Source organism: Brassica napus, chromosome C9, assembly GCF_020379485.1.
Source record: "Brassica napus cultivar Da-Ae chromosome C9, Da-Ae, whole genome shotgun sequence".
Taxonomy (NCBI): domain Eukaryota; kingdom Viridiplantae; phylum Streptophyta; class Magnoliopsida; order Brassicales; family Brassicaceae; genus Brassica; species Brassica napus.
In genome coordinates, this window is record NC_063452.1 from 63,087,505 (window position 1) to 63,096,687 (window position 9,183).

At 27.7% G+C, this 9,183-nt stretch overlaps 1 long non-coding RNA gene across 1 annotated transcript; it reads right to left on the bottom strand.

Moving 5' to 3' along the window:
* Positions 1-6,493: 6,493 nt before the first annotated feature.
* LOC111210723 lies at positions 6,494-8,793 on the bottom strand. The gene is made up of 2 exons (XR_002661971.2): positions 6,685-8,793; positions 6,494-6,595 (listed from the first exon to the last, which is right to left on the bottom strand). It is a non-coding gene; the product is annotated as an uncharacterized LOC111210723 (long non-coding RNA).
* Positions 8,794-9,183: the final 390 nt, after the last annotated feature.

Here is a 9,183-nt window from a genome sequence, read left to right on the forward strand (position 1 = left end):
TCATTTAAGCCTAACGGCAAGTTTTTGATATTTTCATTATGTTTCCATTTTTGTTTAGCTTTCTAAGTCTTTGTAATGAGCATTATATAAAGTTCATTAGGTCCCTCAATGGAAGGCACAAATCTTTTACCCAAGAAATAATAAACTTCTTAGTTTCTTTTCTCCAAAGTCTTTGTGTCTTTGAGTTATCTTGATCATCAAGCCTTGTTATCTTGATCATCAAGCCTTGTGCGGATTCACTTGGCTTAGTGATTGGCGATTGAGACTGCTCGTGGAATCAGGCTGTTCTTCTCCGTGGTTGATTGTGGAATCAATAAACACCCTGTTCTGTCCGAGATCATCATCATCACTCCCATCCACCCGATTTTATAGTCGATTAGATCGATTAGAAGAACCACCCCTCTTGTTGGATCAATCATCACTTGGATCTTAGGTGCTTGTAATCCTTTGACAGCTTAGGACTACATCATAAAACAATACTTAATAATTCGAACAAGAAATATAATATAACAATTAGTTGTATATTACATCTATGTTTTGTCTTTTGTTTATCAAATGATATATAACTAAAAATGGTATAAAACTTCAAAGGCCACATTTGTACAAATTTACTTTGTCTCTAAGACAATAGGACATTCAGGTGTTCTAATCTACAATATTGATTCTTGTATACATCATACCTAACTAATTCTTTGTATTCTTGCTATTTCATGCCTAACGATATAGACAAATATGATACAACATTAAGAGGGTCATTTCACTGCCGTTACTTAGGCAAGTCTAGTTGAGATGAGTAGAACGTTGGATCAAGCTCAGAAGAAGCACCATCTTTAGCTGTCTCGTATTCATTGCTGGTGTCAATATCACCTATGTTACGTGTGAGCAAAGAAAGCTTCTCCGAACTCTCCCTTTTAGTGACCTTGCCTCCCATTTCGTTATTATATCTGATGGATGAGCTGTACTCTGACTCATACTCAGATCCATCATCTTCTTCGGGTACCATTGCTCTGAGATCTAGTTGAGAAGGCGGGATCTTGGAAAATAACACTTCTTTAACATTCTTCAGTAAGCCTCTCTTATAAACACCTGCAGATATGGATATAAAGATATCAACTTAAAAAAAGACTATGGGTTTCAACCTGGAACTTCTTGCCAAAAAAAAAGAAAAAAACAAGACTATTGAAAAACTTAAAAGAGAGGAAACAAACAAAGAGGGTGAATAAATGCTGAAGTCAGAACGGTGTAGTTGAAGATAGGATCGTCTTTTTGAATCCACACGAGCATCCTCATGCAGAATGTAAGGGCAGGGGCTCCAATCAAGAAAGAGGCTAGGAACAGAGAGTTTACATCAGGACCAAAGATTAGTCCCCACCACAGAAAAATTTCTGGTGCAACAAAAGCAGAATCATATAATCATATTTGAATAGGAGGAAACATGTAATATCTTGGCTTCAGGTAAAGAATATATTTATTACGTTGTTACCCTTCCAGGCTTTGTACAATCTGATGTCAGGAATCTATACTATTAAAAAGGAAGGATTTTCAAAAATTCTACTTATACAAGATTGTTGGATCCATTCATTAATAATATGTTTTATTTAATATTTGCCTTAATCAATCAAAATATCTCTACTCCTATTTATAAGGAACACACTAAGTTAATTATGTTAATTGTTGTTACTAATCGATTTAAAACAAACACTACGGCCAAACAATAATTAATCTAATATTAAATAGCAGCTCACGAAACTAATCGATTTCTATTATAACATATGTACTTATGATATTACATTATTTCTTAGAGTTTAAAGAAAGAAGCACAATAACAAAGCAGATAGTATGATATGAAAACAAAATCATAATAGTAAAATCATTAATCTAACAATTTTGGGGAATAGGTACAAAAATTAACTAAAACTAAAAATATTTAAAATAATTTTTTGTTATTTAATATAAGTTTAGAAACTATTTAAAACCCTATAAATCTATACTTTTAAATTAGCTAAAAATCTGCTAATCAATCTCGGTTCTCACAAACTTAACAAATGTAACTATTATAAAATGCACTTAAAATATAAGAAATATAAGCATCGAATATTCGGATTTGGAACAGATCGGTTCATTTTGGGTATAGATCCTTAAAGTCCTAGACATTTGGACCTTATTAGGTATTTGAAAACATTTGGTTTGAGGTTTAGGTTGGTTTCTTTCAGTTCTGAATTCATAATTCAAATACATGAAAATAACTAACTTTTGGGTACATAACGGGTCCGACTGGATCTAATATTTTAAACCCGAAAAGATTTGAAATATCCAAAAAAATCTAAATAGTACACGAAAACCCAAAAGATATTTGACACGAAAACATACCCGAAAACTCAAACGAATATCCAAAATATTAAAATATCTAAGAAAACCTTAAATTTTACCTTAAAATCTGATCCGAAAACCAAATAAAAAAAAGTAAATTTTTATCAAAATGTGATTTTTTTTTTAAATTAAATTTTAGCTAAAACTGAAAACTATAACAAATATCTAAACTTGAAAACTAAAAATTATCCGTAATTTCAAAAATATATTCAAAATATTAAAATATACCTAATAAATAAAAACTATTTTGGATACTCGATTGGTCGAGAATAGGACTTGGACTTGATAGAAACTTGCGGGTCCAAAAACTATGCAATAGGTACTTTGCCCTGGATCCATACAAAAAGTCGAACCTGTAAACTAATTCATAAATTATACAAATTTTAAAAAATTTCTTCGATATAATACGACTTTCTAACATAATAATGTACAACATCACTAAATACTATTTCATATCAAAATTTGTGTATCATCCAAAATAACCCGTGATTTCGAAGCGCGAGTCAAAATCTAGTGTGTTTTGAAGTTGAAGCCATCATGAGAATATGATCATGAGAGGAAATACAATGAACCTGACTACTCTTTTTCTTGCTAATTCTCTCCCTATCCATTGTCTCAAAAACCCACACATGAAGCCTATCTCCAAGAAAAAAAATAAGTTTCTCCAAGATTCTAATATTTTAACTTAGCTTTCATAAATTATGAGTTTGTTTTATTTGGCATTAACCAAATAAAAGAGATGAAATATGGTTTTTGAGTTTTTTTTTTCTGTCTATTTTGATCTTTCTTACTTCTTGTTCTTCCCTCAATAATCAAAATCCATTGCAAATCAATCATCTGCAGTTTTGTTTGGTCTCTCTCTCTTTTTTTTTGTAACACCTACGAAAATATTGAGTTTTTCGGTAAATGCTCTATACACCGAAGCCTATAATCTTTAGTGTTGTTTTAAAATTTCTAAACACATTCTACATTTGTATTAATTTCTATTAAACTCTATTTCATGGTACATGGACATCATTTTTATTTTTTTATCAATTAATTTAGTAAAACTTTACAATACTCTTTAAATTAGTGGACTAACCGCTATAAAATCTCTATTCTCTAAAGAAACAGAGATAACAAAGGTTCCAAACCTCTTTGAATTTCATCATATGTTAGTGCAGGATGCAACCATGCATTAAAACAGTATTGTCATATTTTTAATTTTTTCTCAAAATCTATGTGTTAACTCCTACGAAAATATTGAGTTTTTCGGTAAATGCTTTATACACTGAAGCCTATGATCTTTAGTGTTGTTTTAAAATTTCTAAACAAAGGTTCCAAACCTTATTTTCGCATGATGCAAACCTTATTTTTAACAATACACCCAAAATTAGTGGAGTAACCACTATAAAATCGCTATTCACTAGAGAAACGGAGACAACAAAGGTTCCAAAACTCTTTGACATTCATCATATGTTAGTACATGATGTAACTGTGCATTAAAATAGTATTGTCATATTTTTTATTTTTTTCTCAAAATCTATGTGTACCCCTACGAAAATATTGAGTTTTTCGGTAAATACTCTATATACTGAAGCCTATGATCTTTAGTGTTGTTTTAAAATTTATAAACTCATTCTACATTTGTATTAATGTATATTAAACTCTCTTCATGGTACATGGGCATCATTTTTATATTTTTATCAATTAATTTAGTAAAACTTCGTAATACTCCCTAAATTGGTGGACCAACCAATATAAAATCGCTATTCTCTGGAGAAACAAAGATAACTAAGGTTCTAAACTTCTTTGACCTTCATCATATGTTAGTGCATAATGCAAAAATGTATTAAAACAGTATTGTCATATTTTTGAATTTTTCTCAAAATCTATGTGTTGAAAATATTGTGGTTTTTGGTAAATGCTCTATATATTGAAGTCTATGATCTTTAGTGTTGTTTTAAAATTTCTAAACACATTCTACATTTATATTAATGTATATTAAACTCTATTTCATGGTACATGAGCATCTTTTTAATTTGTATAAATTAATTTAGTAAAACTTCATAATACTCCCTAAATTGGTGGACTAACCACTATAAAATCGCTATTCTCTAGAGAAACGGAGATAACAAAAGTTCCAAACTTCTTTGACATTCATCATATGTTAGTGCATGATGCAATTATGCATTAAAACAATATTTTCATGATTTTGATTTTTTCTCAAAATCTATGTGTTTACCCCTACGAAAATATTGAGTTTTTCGGTAAATGCTCTATACACTAAAGCCTTTGATCTTTTCTGTTGTTTTAAACTTTCTACTAATATTCTATATTCGTATTAATGTATATTAAACTATATTTCATGGTACATATGCATCGTTTAAATTTTTTATCAATTGATTTAGTAAAACTCACAATACACCCTAAATTGGTGGACTAATTATTATAAAATTGCTATTCTCTAGATAAACGGAGAAAAAAAAAAGTTCCAAACCTCTTTAAACTTCATAATATGTTAGTGGAGGATGCTACTATGCGTTAAAATAACATTGTCAAATTTTCTCAAAATCTATATGTTTACCCTTACAAAAATATTGAGTTTTTCTGTAAATGCTATATATACTGAAGTCTATGATCTTTAGTGTTGTTTTAAAATTTTTAAATACATTATACATTTGTATTAATGTATATTATACATTTTGTTTTGTAAACTTATATATATCATTCTTGGCATCTTACAATTTTTTATTTTCTTTCGACATCATAAAATCTCTTTCAGGTATATATGTCCACTAATTATCAACACCTATAATATCATTAAACTTTAATAAAATTTATTTACATCATTGTTTCTCTCGACCTGCTCACTCATATCCATAAGAATAGTTGTAATAATTCAATCAAGAGATGAAACTAGGCAAAATGGTGAATTAGTGCACGAACTAGGCCATATCGCCTAATCAATATATAAACTATTTGATTGTGTGATCTGATATTTGGACTAATAACGAATTTAAATTTAATACATCAACTTAGAATAAAAGACATTTAAATACATACAACCATCATCATGCCCGTAAAATGGTGACATGAAACAGTTCGTAACTGAATCATTTTAGTTTAAACGAAACAAATGATGCGATCCGATACCTGAACTTATAACAAATTTGAATTTTAATACCTGAACTAAGAATAATTTTTTTTTTAACTACATGGAGCATGATTTATCACATAAATTCATCCAAGTAAATGCCTAGTCGAAACAGCTAGATTGACGATGAAGACATGATCCATCGGCAAAACCTATCATTTTTTTACTCAAATGTGAATTTAACATATGTACTATGTTGTTCTTCTGCTTAAGGTTGTGGAAATATGTATTGTCGAAGTGGAATCTCGTGTTAGAAAGATTTATTCTCGGTATTCATTATGTCGACTCAAAAGATATCAAAATGAATAGTTTCAAAAAAATAATATCAAAATGAAGAATAGGGTATATCAGAATGGTGACAGAAATTCGGCCCAATAGAAGGTGCATGACAACATGGACTGAATGCATCTGCAGAGCTTCTACTATGAGACGTCTCCGTTCATAAGATTTATTTATATGTTAGAGAAAAAATGAATATTTATTTTAAAATGAATATTTTTATTTTTCACTTAATTATATTTACATTCTCTTGTTAGTTTCTTTTTTTTTAAATGAATATATGTACAAAGGAAAAAATGAATATTTTATTTTTAAATGAATATTTTTATTTTTCACTTAATACATTTACCGATTTTTTATTAGTTTCCTTTTTCACTTCATTTATTTTTGCATGAGATATATATGTAACGTTACTTGTTCTTCACGTGTTTTCCTCTATATTTTACAGTTCTATGTCATGTGGGATGTTTACATTATTAATATATACTATACTCTTATTAATGTTTTTTAGAAAAGTCATGCAACTTTGACTAATGTTTTCTCGAGGTTAATCAAAGTAACTTCAATTTGATAACGTTTTTTTTTTTGTAAAAGCATTTTATGTATTATTGGTAGTATTATTTCATTTCATACAAGATATAATATCTAATGATATTATTTAATATTTTATTTAGTGTTCAGCACAACAACAAGTGCCACCAACACAGTCTCCCCTTATCGGACCCTTTTTGGTATAACAAAACGGCGTACACACTCCTTTGTCGTCACATGGACCATAGCATAGATTATACGCTTTTTTTACTCCGAAATCTATTCGAATAGTAAGAAATAATAAAATATTAAAATTATGCAGGAATGAAGACTTTAGCATAACTAAAAATTATATTTTAATGTAGTACCTGAAACAATATTGGTGCAGCGAACAATTGACATCGTGAAAAAAAGAGTGAAAACAAATGCGATTAATATACATTTTTTGGAGATACTCATTTTGTAGGATGTTTTATAAATTGTTTGAGAGTTCTATTATATTTTAGATTGATATATATATATATACATATAAACATAAACTTACATTAATTATATTTTTGTAAAGAAAATCTTTCTATTAATTTTCTGAGATTATAGTCAAAATAAGATAAAAGTGCATGATTCATTTACCTAAGCATATAAACATAAACTTGCATTAATTATATTTTTGTAAGGAAAATCTTTCAATTAATTTTCTGAGATTATAGTCAAAATAATATAAAAATGCGTGATTTATTTACTTAAGCATATAAACATAAACTTGCATTATTTATATTTTGTAAGAAAATCTTTCAATTATTTTTCTGAGATTATAGTAAAAATAATATAAAAGTGCATGATTCATTTACCTAAGCATATCAATCTACATAAAAAACATAAACTTGTGTTAATTATATTTTTCTAAAGAAAATCTTTCAATTAATTTTCTGAGATTATAGTCAAAATAATATAAAAGTGCATGATTCATTTTCCTAAGCATATAAACATAAACTTGCATTAATTATATTTTTGTAAAGAAAATCTTTCAATTAATTTTCTGAGATTGTAGTCAAAACGATATAAAAGTGCATGATTCATTTACTTCAGAATATAAACATAAACTTGCATTAGTTATATTTTTGTAAATAAAATCTTTCAATTAATTTTCTGAGATTATAATTAAAATAATATAAAAGTGCATGATTCATTTACCTAAGCATATCAATCTACATATAAACATAAACTCGCATTAGTTATATTTTTGTAAAGAAAATCTTTCAATGATTTTCTGAGATTATAGTCAAAATAATATAAAAGTGCATGATTCATTTACCTAAGCATATGAATATTAGTGTGAAAGTTTTATTTTCTTTCAGATTGCCTTCTCAAGATATAATTTGTATATTGAAACAGATTTTTCAAAATGTAATAGATATAAATTAAAATTGTTATCATGGACTAAATGTTTTGAATAATCTTAGTCTATATAATTCAGGTAAAATATATTTACTTTATTCAGTTATTTATATTAATTGTTTTGTAAATTTGTGTGTTTACATTAAATGCCTTCATGGCTAGATAACAACTAGTTATGAACTTTAATTATCAGTTTTTTGTCAGAAATTTATTTCATTTTATAAATTTAATTTTTAATTAATTATTACTTTTGTAATATATCAAGAAAATAATGTCCAATATATTTATTATAATATATTCTTATGGTTATTCCAATCTTTCGTAAAAATATATATTATGATTTTCTCTTATAATAGCAAACACAGACAAGACAAATTTCACAATAACATATGAAATGTAAATATGTTCACACCAAGTTTTCAAAATAAAATAATAGATAATTGTTTAATATAAAACAAAAGTAAGATACCAAACATATACTAATTGACATTAAAAATTATATTACTAAAAAAATCTTGCAATCTTTAATGTAATAATTTAGAGTTACATATTTTCAAAAAATTAATATTTATTCACAATCATCCCCATTTGGAACCTTATTGTGGTAATATATTGATAATAACACAAGTTTTGAACGTGTTAATATCTGTAATATGATACAATCTCGACCGTCTCAAGATTTATTAACCATTCCATCTTATTTATCTTATTGATATCACTCAGATCATCCTAAGGAGTGACTTTACTCTCTCAAACAAGAGGTTCAATCGTAGTACTTAGGGATCGAATCTATAAGATAGGATGTTTAGGCGAGCTGATACACTAGGACTCAACCGCTCACTTTATAACACTATCAATCGACGATCCAGTGTCGATGTCGATCGACGCTCGACTGACGATGTCGATCGATGGTTGTGGCGAGTTGATTACCATAAAGAATGTTAGATCAGCATGTTTCTAAAAAACTTAACTTAATCAGAATATTATCACGCAAAGAATCTACTCTCGCAGTTTCCCATGTCCTAAGTTCAGGATCTAGTTAATTACTCTAGAACCATGCATTAAGTGATCTAGTTAACACATTGATTTTGAGAAAAAAATTAAAATATGAAAATTTTGTTTTAATGTATAGTTGAATCTTTCACTAACATATGATGAAGGTCAAAGTGTTTTGGAACTTTCTTTGTCTCTGTTTCTCTAGAAAATAACGATTTTATAGTGGTTAATCCGCCAATTTAAGGAGTATTATGAAGTTTTACTAAATTAATTGACAAAAAAATAAAACAATGTTCATATATCATGAAAGAGAGATTAATATAAATCGTTACAAATGTAAAATGTTTTTTGAAATTTTAAAGCAATACTAAAGACATATGCTTCAGTATATAGAGCATTTACCGAAAAATTCAATATTTTTGTAGGGTTAACACATAGATTTAGAGAAAAAATCAAAAATACGAAAATTTTGTTTT